A 9,099-nucleotide genomic window follows, 5' to 3' on the forward strand; every position below is an offset into this window, starting at 1 on the left:
CAGTGATTTTAATTTCTGAGAATCTCTTTTGGACTGGTGAGAGCTTAATTCTATCTGCCTCTACATTACCTGTTTTGTGATATCACAGACTAGGTTTTCCCTGGAAAACCCCACAGGAAACTCGGGAGTGCAAGAGTGTGCAAAAGGCAGGTGACTTCCCGGCGTTCCTACGAAAATAGTCTTGCATCTCAGGGGCCTCGGACTCACTTTGATAACTGCTGCCCTACCCTAGGCGAGACTCTCCTACACAAGAGCCAGGCAAGTGTCCTGGCTTCTTTAATGAGTTACTGCAGCAACACCCCTCCCTTCTCTGTGTTAATGTTTCCCACAACCTCCATTACTGCAGATGAGGATGTAATCCTCAACTGAGGCCTCTAATCCCAGAAGACTACCAACCTTGAAAGGGAGGGCCCATCTACCATCTCTACACCCCGCACAGTCTATTTTGAGTCAAGCCCTAGATAACTGCTAATTGACACTGACCCTTGTCTTATTCCTGAGTTTTAGCGAAGGAGCCAACATCTGGATGGAACTGAAATTTCCCTGCTGATATACAAGGCTGATAAACCACCCTATTCCAACATCTGATTCTGGGGCTCTTCAAAACGCGGGTAAGGCCCCGCTTCATAAAAGACGGGTCCTCCACCTGCCCTTCCCAGGGGTTCTGGGAGGCCGCGGCCACGCAGGGCTACCCGGACTCGCGGTCCAAGCCCCAGAGCCCGAGGGGGAGGAAAGCCGGAGGCTGTGCCCCAGCCCTGTCCCCCCCGCCCCAACCCGCTCCCCGGCACCACAGCCCTCCCCGGCCGCCACACCAACCCGGATCCCACCCCGGTCCATGTCCACTGGCCCCGCCAACGGCGCTGCCGTACGTTTACCGTCTGTGAGACGTCGCCCCAGAAAGGATGTCGGCCGCCGACTGACGCGGCCAGAACTAGTGGCCCGGCCAAGCAAGCCGCCATCCCCAGCAGCAAACACCGCCATGGTCCCGGGCAGCTGCACACTTCCGGAGCCCGCTGCCTGCCCCAGAAGCGCACGCCGGCCCGCGAGGAGCGCGGCGTCTGTATCCATGGCAACGCCGCGGGGCCCTCCCCTAGCGCTTGCGTCTGCGTCCTCCCGAGGCTAGACGTGCGAGGGCAGAACTTTCGGAGCCAATGGGAGCAAGGGCGCGGCCAGGACGGGGGTGGGGGGAGGCTTATGGGGCAGCTGGGTGGGGCCGGGGCGGGCAGGGCCGCGCGGAGGTCCTCAGCTGCAGGTGGCACCGGCCGGAGGCTGGGGCAATGCTGCCAACAGTGGGCGGGGCGGCGGGGCAGCGGGGCGGGGGCACCCTCACCTGTCTGTGTGCGGGGCTCAGCCTGGGCTCCGCGGCCTCCGCTTGCACCGGAAGTGGACCCAGGCTACCGGTGGGCAAGATAGAGGACTGAGCCCAGGCAGGCACGGCTGGCCAGGTAGGGCACCTGAAGTGCAGATCCGCCAGGCCGGCTGCCGGCCTTGAATACGCGCTGCTAGGCAGTTTCCAAGAAGACGGGATCTGTCCCAAGAGGGGAGGTAGGGCAGGGTGCCAGATGCCTGGTTGGGTGCGGTCTTACAGGAGAGCCACGTTGAGAGGGTGCAGAGCAGCCCCTGTGTTGGCGGGGCTAGGAATTTGGGGTATAGGGTGGGGATGATGTGTGCCATTCCCTGTGGTCTCCCAAAGAACTCGCACCCCCAAGCAAAGGACCCTGCTCCCTCCACCCTTCACTGCATCCCCTGCCTTCCCCAGCACCACCGCCCCTGCCCCCGGAGTGTCCCATGACCTCTCCCCACACCAGGCACCGTCCCTGTTACAGGTACTTATCTCCTGGTGGTTCCAGCCCAAGGGTGGGGGCTGTATCTGACCAGTTAGGATGCCTGGAGCCTTTGTATGAAACCTCAGACTATAATGCAGGCGTGCACAGAGGCCCCTCAAACAGGATTCCCTGCATTCCCTCCCCACCACGCACCCACAGCGCAGCTGCCACACCAGGCCAAGCCTGCTGGAGGACCGCTGTTCCCTCTCCACCTGTCCCTGATCAAGAGTGCACCGCCCACACTGCTGGGTATTTAGTGGGCCTTAGAAGAGCAGCTGGTATTTTCATGGACAAATATTTGCTCTTTTGGGAAGAGTTGAGTGCAAAGGGATGTAGGGTATGCCTTTTCTGTTGTCCTGGAACTGGTGACTAGGATGCAAACTTAAGTCAAAGCAGTTTTTAGAGAGAGCCGCAATATATCTTACCCAAAGATCACTGTTCCCCTACAAAGGCAACACCACCTGGCGGGTGGGGTCCTGGTCCCTCTTTCTGGAGGTTGGGCTTTGCACCCTCCAGCTGGGACAGAGCCCGAAACAGCTCTGAACACGCTCCAACAGGCTTTCCCAGCACAAACTGCCTTTATTTTGAATCTGGCTGAAGGAAGCAGCTGAGAAATCTGGGTAAATCTTCCTGGGTGTAACCATGCCTTTTGTGCTGAATGAAAGAGCGGCTCTCCACATGCTAACAGCTTAGAACTGAATGTGTGTCGAAGCCTTCATGCATGTAGCATGTTGGGAACAGCGTTTCATGGTGAGGGGAACTCTATAACTTACATGTGTATGGGGAAGCCCTCACTCCAACAGGGTTTTCCTGCACAAACTGCCTTTATTTCGAAATTGGCTCTTGCTGAGAAATCTTGGTAAGTGTTCTTAAGTGTAGCCATGCCCATTATGCAGGATGAAAGAGCGGCTCTACAATTTTTCACATCTCAGAAATGAATGTGTGTTGAAGCCGTCATTCATGTAGCGTGTTGGGAACACAGAATTTAGTGGTGAGAACTATGTAAATTACATGTCTATGATGAAGCACTCTCTCGAGCCAGGTATTCCAGTGCATACTGCCTTTATTTCGAAACTGGCTTCTCAGAAGCCTGTGGTCTCCACTGCAGGTCTGTCTCCAAACCCAGGGCCAGCATGGTAACTCTGCTCCCCCTGTCTATTCTGGAAGTTCTAGGTGTCCTCCATGGCCCTTCCACCATTATGCTTTTGGAAAACCCCGCAGATGGAATGGGCCTGAGAACAGGAGAGCTGGATGCCAGAAGCCACTGCCCAGTGTGAGGCTCCTGGGAGGGGCATCTCCTCTCCGTGGGCTCTGATCTAACCTCCCCTCTCCCCCACCCCCACCCCTCTCCTCCTGCATTTCCTGATTGATCCCTGGATAATGGTCCATACCAGGAATGACCTGGGAGAGGTTTTATGAGTCTTTAAGTGGAAAAAAAAGAGAAATCTTTAGACAAGTTACTGAAAGTAACTTCCAGCTTTACCGGGAAAGACCTCATTCCAATGTTTAAGGCTAGTTGACAGGGTGTCAAATTGCTTAACCACTCACATCTGAGCAAGTGCTACCTCTCTGTCCAGCTCCCCGCAGCATCCACCTGTGGCAACTTGGCCAAAAGAAGGCAAGAAAGCTCTTTCCCCTCGCCAGCACCAGCGTGGCTTTGGAGTCAGTGGAGGCTGAGAGAAAGAGCCCCGCCCTGAGGTTTGAGGGGCCTCCAGCCACAGCCAGAGGAGCGGGGGTTTTCAGAGTGGCCCAGCAGGGAAACCAGGCAAGGCCACCTGGCCCAAGTCTTCCCTGCCCAGAGAGCCCCATGAACTGCTTTGGGCCACACTCCCCGTTTGGGCCCCCTGCAAAAAGTTACCACGGGAGCCACACCTGAGAAGGCAGAAGGACAGCCCTTTAGCCTGGGGTCCCAGCAGGTGTGTCCTGTGAGACCTGTGGCCACATAAGTTACTTGTCTCTCCAGGTCACTGAAGGGACTGTGCTGGGCATCTTGGTGGTCAGGGACATGGGAACACCTCTAAACTCTGAAGAAGGACAGAGAGACTCTTCCTGGAAGCAAGGATTCCAGGGAGACACCTTGCCCAGAACTGGGGGACTGTGTCCTGAGTAGACCCCTGGGAGGCAATGTGGGGCTGTGGGGTCCTCTTCTGAGAAGGGAGCAGGTGTGTTTTCCGGGGGTGGGGTCCTGCTTTGTCCAGACATGTCCTTGTGTAAGACTCATTTACAAACACCTCCAAGTCCACCTAGGGGTGGCCCCAGAGGTGGGGGTAGAGGAGGAGAGTGAAGGGTGCAGACTTAGGGCCCCCTGAGCCACCCAGGGAGCCAAGGGTCAGTGGGAACATCTTGGGAGTCTAGTGCAGGGGTGGAGGACAAGCACTAAGAACATGCCAAGTCATGCAATAAAGTGATCCATGACCACAAGACACAGGTGGCCATACACCAAAAGAGGCAGATAGAAATTTAGACCCAGGATCTGAGAACCTTGAGAGGGGCTGGAGGGTCCCAGGAACCCTCAGGAACAGCTCTTCTAGGGGCACAGACATCCCAATACACACATTTCTCATGGAAGCTTTTTGGGGTGCAGAGTGAGTTACCAGGATCCTGAACTTAGTATGGAATCCCACCCCCTTGTTCATCACGGTACCTGGCAATAAATTGCTGTCATTTGTCCCTGGACATGCACAGGGGAGCTGACTGCTGTGGGGGTCACTGCAGGACTAGAATCTTCTGGTGTCTGCTCTGTGACCACAGAAACCCAGGGGGATTTCTCAACGGGAGAACCTGGAGACCATGCCTGCAAGGACCACCCTCATGGGATGGCCAAGGAGCTCGTGGTTCCCAGGTCACCAAGTGACGAAGTTGTGAGGTTGCCTGGGGTATCCTGGGGACATGTAGATTTCTGAGGTCAGCACGTGGGCCCAGCACTGCTGGATGGTCTGCACAAAGAGGGGCCTGCCCTCCTGATGATGGCTCTTAACACCTGCAGGGAAACTGCTCCCAGGGCTCCTGGAGGTCCATATTGAGAGTGTCCTGCCAGCCTTGTGGGGTCACCTTCCCCTGATGCAGAAGCAGACCTCTCTCCCTTGAGGCCCAGGGGACACCTGGCTCAGGTGCCACCTGTGTGCCCTGGACACGCAGAGCCCCAGAGCTCTGGCACAGCCTGGGGTGTGGTGGTGTCCGGGCAAGAAAGGCCCTGGGAAGGGGGTCATTCAAGGGCAGAGGCCACTCTGCAGGGATGCTGGACCTGGCAGCAATGCACTGCTTCAGTACTCCCTTGGGTTGGGTCTCCAACCTGTGGGATGGAAGGGCCACTCCTTCCTGCGGTGCAGTCGGGGGAACTAGATCCATCGTCAAGGTCAGCCCTGAAAATGAAGGCTGCGCTACCTCCATTCCTGGAAAGAAAATCAGTCCCCTCCAGTCCAGGAGATTCAGAAAGTCATTCAGCAATGTTCGGGGCCCCCACTTTAGGCTTTGAATTAGAGCTGAGCGGCTTAGGAGGCCAGATCCCTGTCCGTGGCTCCAGGAGCAGGCTTTCTGCTGGGGGACAGGATCCTCACAAACACCTGTGTCTTTGTGGGACACTCCCCTCTGACAAGCTGGAAGGCAGGGTGCAGTTGTGGGAAATCGTGTTTACATGAGCAGAGGGCCACCATGTGGTGGGGGCACAGGAGACTGTGAGAATGAGTCCCACAGCCTTTCTGGAATCAAAAAACTGGCAAATGTGAAAAAGTGCATAATTTGTTTTATTGAACAGGCTGCTTATGTACGTTTGGAGGACCAGGTTCAAGGACTCAGCATCCCTCCAGGACAATAGCCTCAAGAGAAGAACAGACAGAGCAGGAGGAGATCTGGGGTTTCTCCCAGGAATGAGGTGGAACAGGGATTTCTGCAGATTTGCAAGGAGTCCCCGACCACTGAGCATGGGGTTACAGCCCCACGAGACCCCTGTCATGTTTGGCTTGGGCTCTGGTTCTGGCCTGCTCATGTATTCTTCCAGCAGAGTTCCAGAAACTCAGAGGGTGGAATTAGAGGGGCTGCGTTTGGAACCTAGTGAGGAGTTGGAGGGTCCTTTATATTGAGTCCCTTCATCCTAATCACCGTAGCTGAAGCCCAACACCCCCCAGGCCCCCATGGTTGCCGTGGAGGGAGAACAAGCCTGGCAGGCGACCTAGGGGTCCCACTACTGTGTCCTTCCCTTGTCTTCGTTCCCTTTCACCCTGGAAGGTGTGATTGTCTCGTGTCATGGTGGCCTCCACAATGTCCCTCCCAGTAATCTCTCTTCTCCATCAGGTGGGGTTCCCAACCCCGCTCAGCCTTCTCTGCATGGATGCTGAAGGACCAGGCCCACCTGAAGTTCTGAGCTCGAGCAGTAAGGTGGAAACAAAGAAACCAATGGAAAAAAGAAGCAAGTGATTGTGGCAAAGCTCCCCACCACAGAGAAGCTGCCCTGAGTGGAAGGGAGAGTGTGGGCATGCCCGTTTGTTTCCTATCTCCCAGTGCTCTTAGCTTTCTTATTGCCTACCTGCATGGTTACAACAAAATGATCTGCAAAACTGAAAATATTTACTCTCTCGCTTTTACAGAAAAGGCTGGCCAGCCTCTGGTCCGGTACCAGGCAAGAGATTGGAGTTCCTTTCCAGTTTGGAAACATCTTGGCAGGCCCAGGTTTGCAAAGTTCTTTAAGAGTAGTTACGGAGTTTTGCTTTTAAACTTTTTTACGGCTGTATATACTTGTGAGATGTGGTTGTGATGTATAATTCTGAGCCGGGATGTTCTCAAACTGTTTCTCACTTCTTATACCAGACATTCCTAAATTCCAAGTGGAACTGCATATTAAGGAAGCCATGGAATTTAGCAAAAGGATACAGATCTCATTTCCTTTTAAGCATCGATGTACCTCCATCATGGCAGTATTTGTTATGTGTTATTGATAGGGGAACTAAGTAGTAAACAGATTAATAGAAAATAGGGGATTTTAGGTACACAGGTTCATCTTTTCAACATTGTTTGTAATATTTGCAGTTTAAGATGACCATTCCTGAGAAACAGGCAGCCTCTTAGAATGAAATAGCATTTCCTCTGAAGCATAATTAATTTTTATTTTGTAGACAGCAGGAAGGGTAATAACACATCACACATTTGGGGACGTCAAAGAGAAAATGTAACTTTCTGGGAGCGCACTCCCCCGCCTCCCCCTGCCCTTTTTACTGTCCCATTCTCCCTGGAAGGCTCTTTCTTATCTTCTGCTCATGGCTCCAGTAACTCTTTCTTCCTCCTTGTTCCTCAGCTGGTAAGGTTAGTTTTCTACTTTGAACAAGCAAACAAGCCAACAGAAGAGAAATTTCACAAGCAACTCCCAGCACATCCGCTCGCCTTCTGATGCCTGTGACCTCACTCTCGGTGCCCCACCGCTTATTAAAAGTGGCATCGAAAGCCAGTTCCTCCAAAAGTCCCCGAGGCCCCATCCCTCCCATCTTCTCTGGGTTGTCACTCCCAAAACCATCCTCTCTTTCACTGTCTCATCTATTTTGTTCTCCTGCTAGTTGGCACCATCAGTATATAAACGTCCATCCTCTTAAACCAACAGCACTCCTTGACCCTAATTCACCCCCACCAATTGCCACCCTGTGTCTTTGCAGCAAATCTTTAAGGAGTTGTTTAAACTCACTGTCTGCATCTTCTCTTGAGCCATCCCCTTTTACACCCATTCTGGCTTTTCGCCTGATCCCTCGCTCTATGGAAACTGCCCTGTCAAGGCCATCAGTGACCCCATGTTGCTAAATATAGTGGTCAATTTTGACTCCTCATCATGCTTGGCCCCTCGGCAGCATTTGACCCAGCTCTTCCATCCCTCCTACCCCGTGTTCCTGCTTCACTCAACCTCCAGCCCATCTCTCTGTCTGTTTCTGCTTTTGGCCTGCTGGCTGGTCCTTTGCCAATGTCTCCTGTTTTTTCCAAACATATACTGTGGGTGTTCCCCAGGGTGGGTTCCTGGGCCTCTCCTCTCTCTCTCTGCTATTCCTTTGGTGGAAGCAACCCAGCCTTGGAAATTGGCATGCCATCAATTTCTCGATTTCTCCAAAATTCCCTGATTTCCCCTTTCCATCTGAGCCTTTATCCCTGAGACTCACATCACATTCTTTTCCTTTCATTCATCTTGCTTTCACATTCATACATATGTTCTACTATGAAATTACTTTTCCAAATTTTGAATCAGTACATATATATCATGTAAAATGCTCAAATATGTATTATTTCCACTAAGATGCTAATTCTACCTTAGAACATTTCTGCACTTCTGTATTTATGTGAATAAAGCGAATAGTATTTCTACAAGCCTCATAGTTAAACACTGTTAGTTTGGGGCTATTATGTAACATGAAATAATGGTACATCAACATAGTCGTTTTTCATTTATTTTTATGTAACACCGAGATGAGGTTTTTGCCCTGAAGACTGGTTTTATTGAAATTTTACCTACGTTACGGACAGTCAGTTTATGTGAAAGCCCTCATTTCTCCCCTTTTTGATATATGCTCCATTTGGCTCTATATAACATATAACTTGGCATGAAACAAAATTCCCAAATCATTCACATAATACAATTAATATGTTTAATTATATTTTTTAAATGTTAAAAAGAAAAAGAAAACAGATTCCTCTACCTATTAGGCACTTCTGTGGCAATATGTAACACACCCCTTAACCATGACATTGAAGAACTGAGCTGATACCAGCCCCTTTCCACCTGCTCAGCCCCACCTTTTCCCATCCCCTTTCCCATCCGGAGAGGACATCCCTCCCATTGTCCAGGCCCAGATGTTGGAACCATGTCCTTTCTCTCTCTTTCTTTTACACTCACAGACAGCAAATCCAGCTTGTTAGAAAATTCTGGATATTCTGTCTTAATTAAATACCTGCTCTCTGCTCCCCGCCCTCCTAAGAGCCACCTTCAGCCTTTCCTGGATACCAATAGCCTTCTGTTTCCATCTTTGCTTTCCTACAATCTCTCATCCACACAGAGTCAGAGGGAGCCTGTGAAAACATACATTGGGGGTGGTGGGTGTTGCTCAGTGGTAGGGCGCATGCTTAGCATGCTTGAGATCCTGGGTTCAATCACCAGCACATTCATTAAAATAAATAAATTACTTCCCCCCAAAAAACACAAACACAAAAGCATAAGTTGGACTACATCACCCCTCCCCTCAAAACTCACTAAACGGGTCACCATGTCATTAGGAGCCAAAGTCGTCACAAAGGCCTCAGGACCCGG

General features: G+C 52.0%; 1 long non-coding RNA gene across 1 annotated transcript; it reads left to right on the forward strand.

Moving 5' to 3' along the window:
- The first annotated feature begins 1,238 nt into the window (after positions 1 to 1,238).
- On the forward strand, positions 1,239 to 6,372 carry LOC140699147 (uncharacterized). Its single transcript, XR_012077154.1, has 4 exons — positions 1,239 to 1,445; positions 3,404 to 3,524; positions 3,790 to 3,988; positions 6,117 to 6,372. It is a non-coding gene; the product is annotated as an uncharacterized lncRNA (long non-coding RNA).
- Positions 6,373 to 9,099: the final 2,727 nt, after the last annotated feature.

This window comes from Vicugna pacos, chromosome 1 (assembly GCF_048564905.1).
Source record: "Vicugna pacos chromosome 1, VicPac4, whole genome shotgun sequence".
In the NCBI taxonomy this organism is placed as follows: Eukaryota; Metazoa; Chordata; class Mammalia; order Artiodactyla; family Camelidae; genus Vicugna; species Vicugna pacos.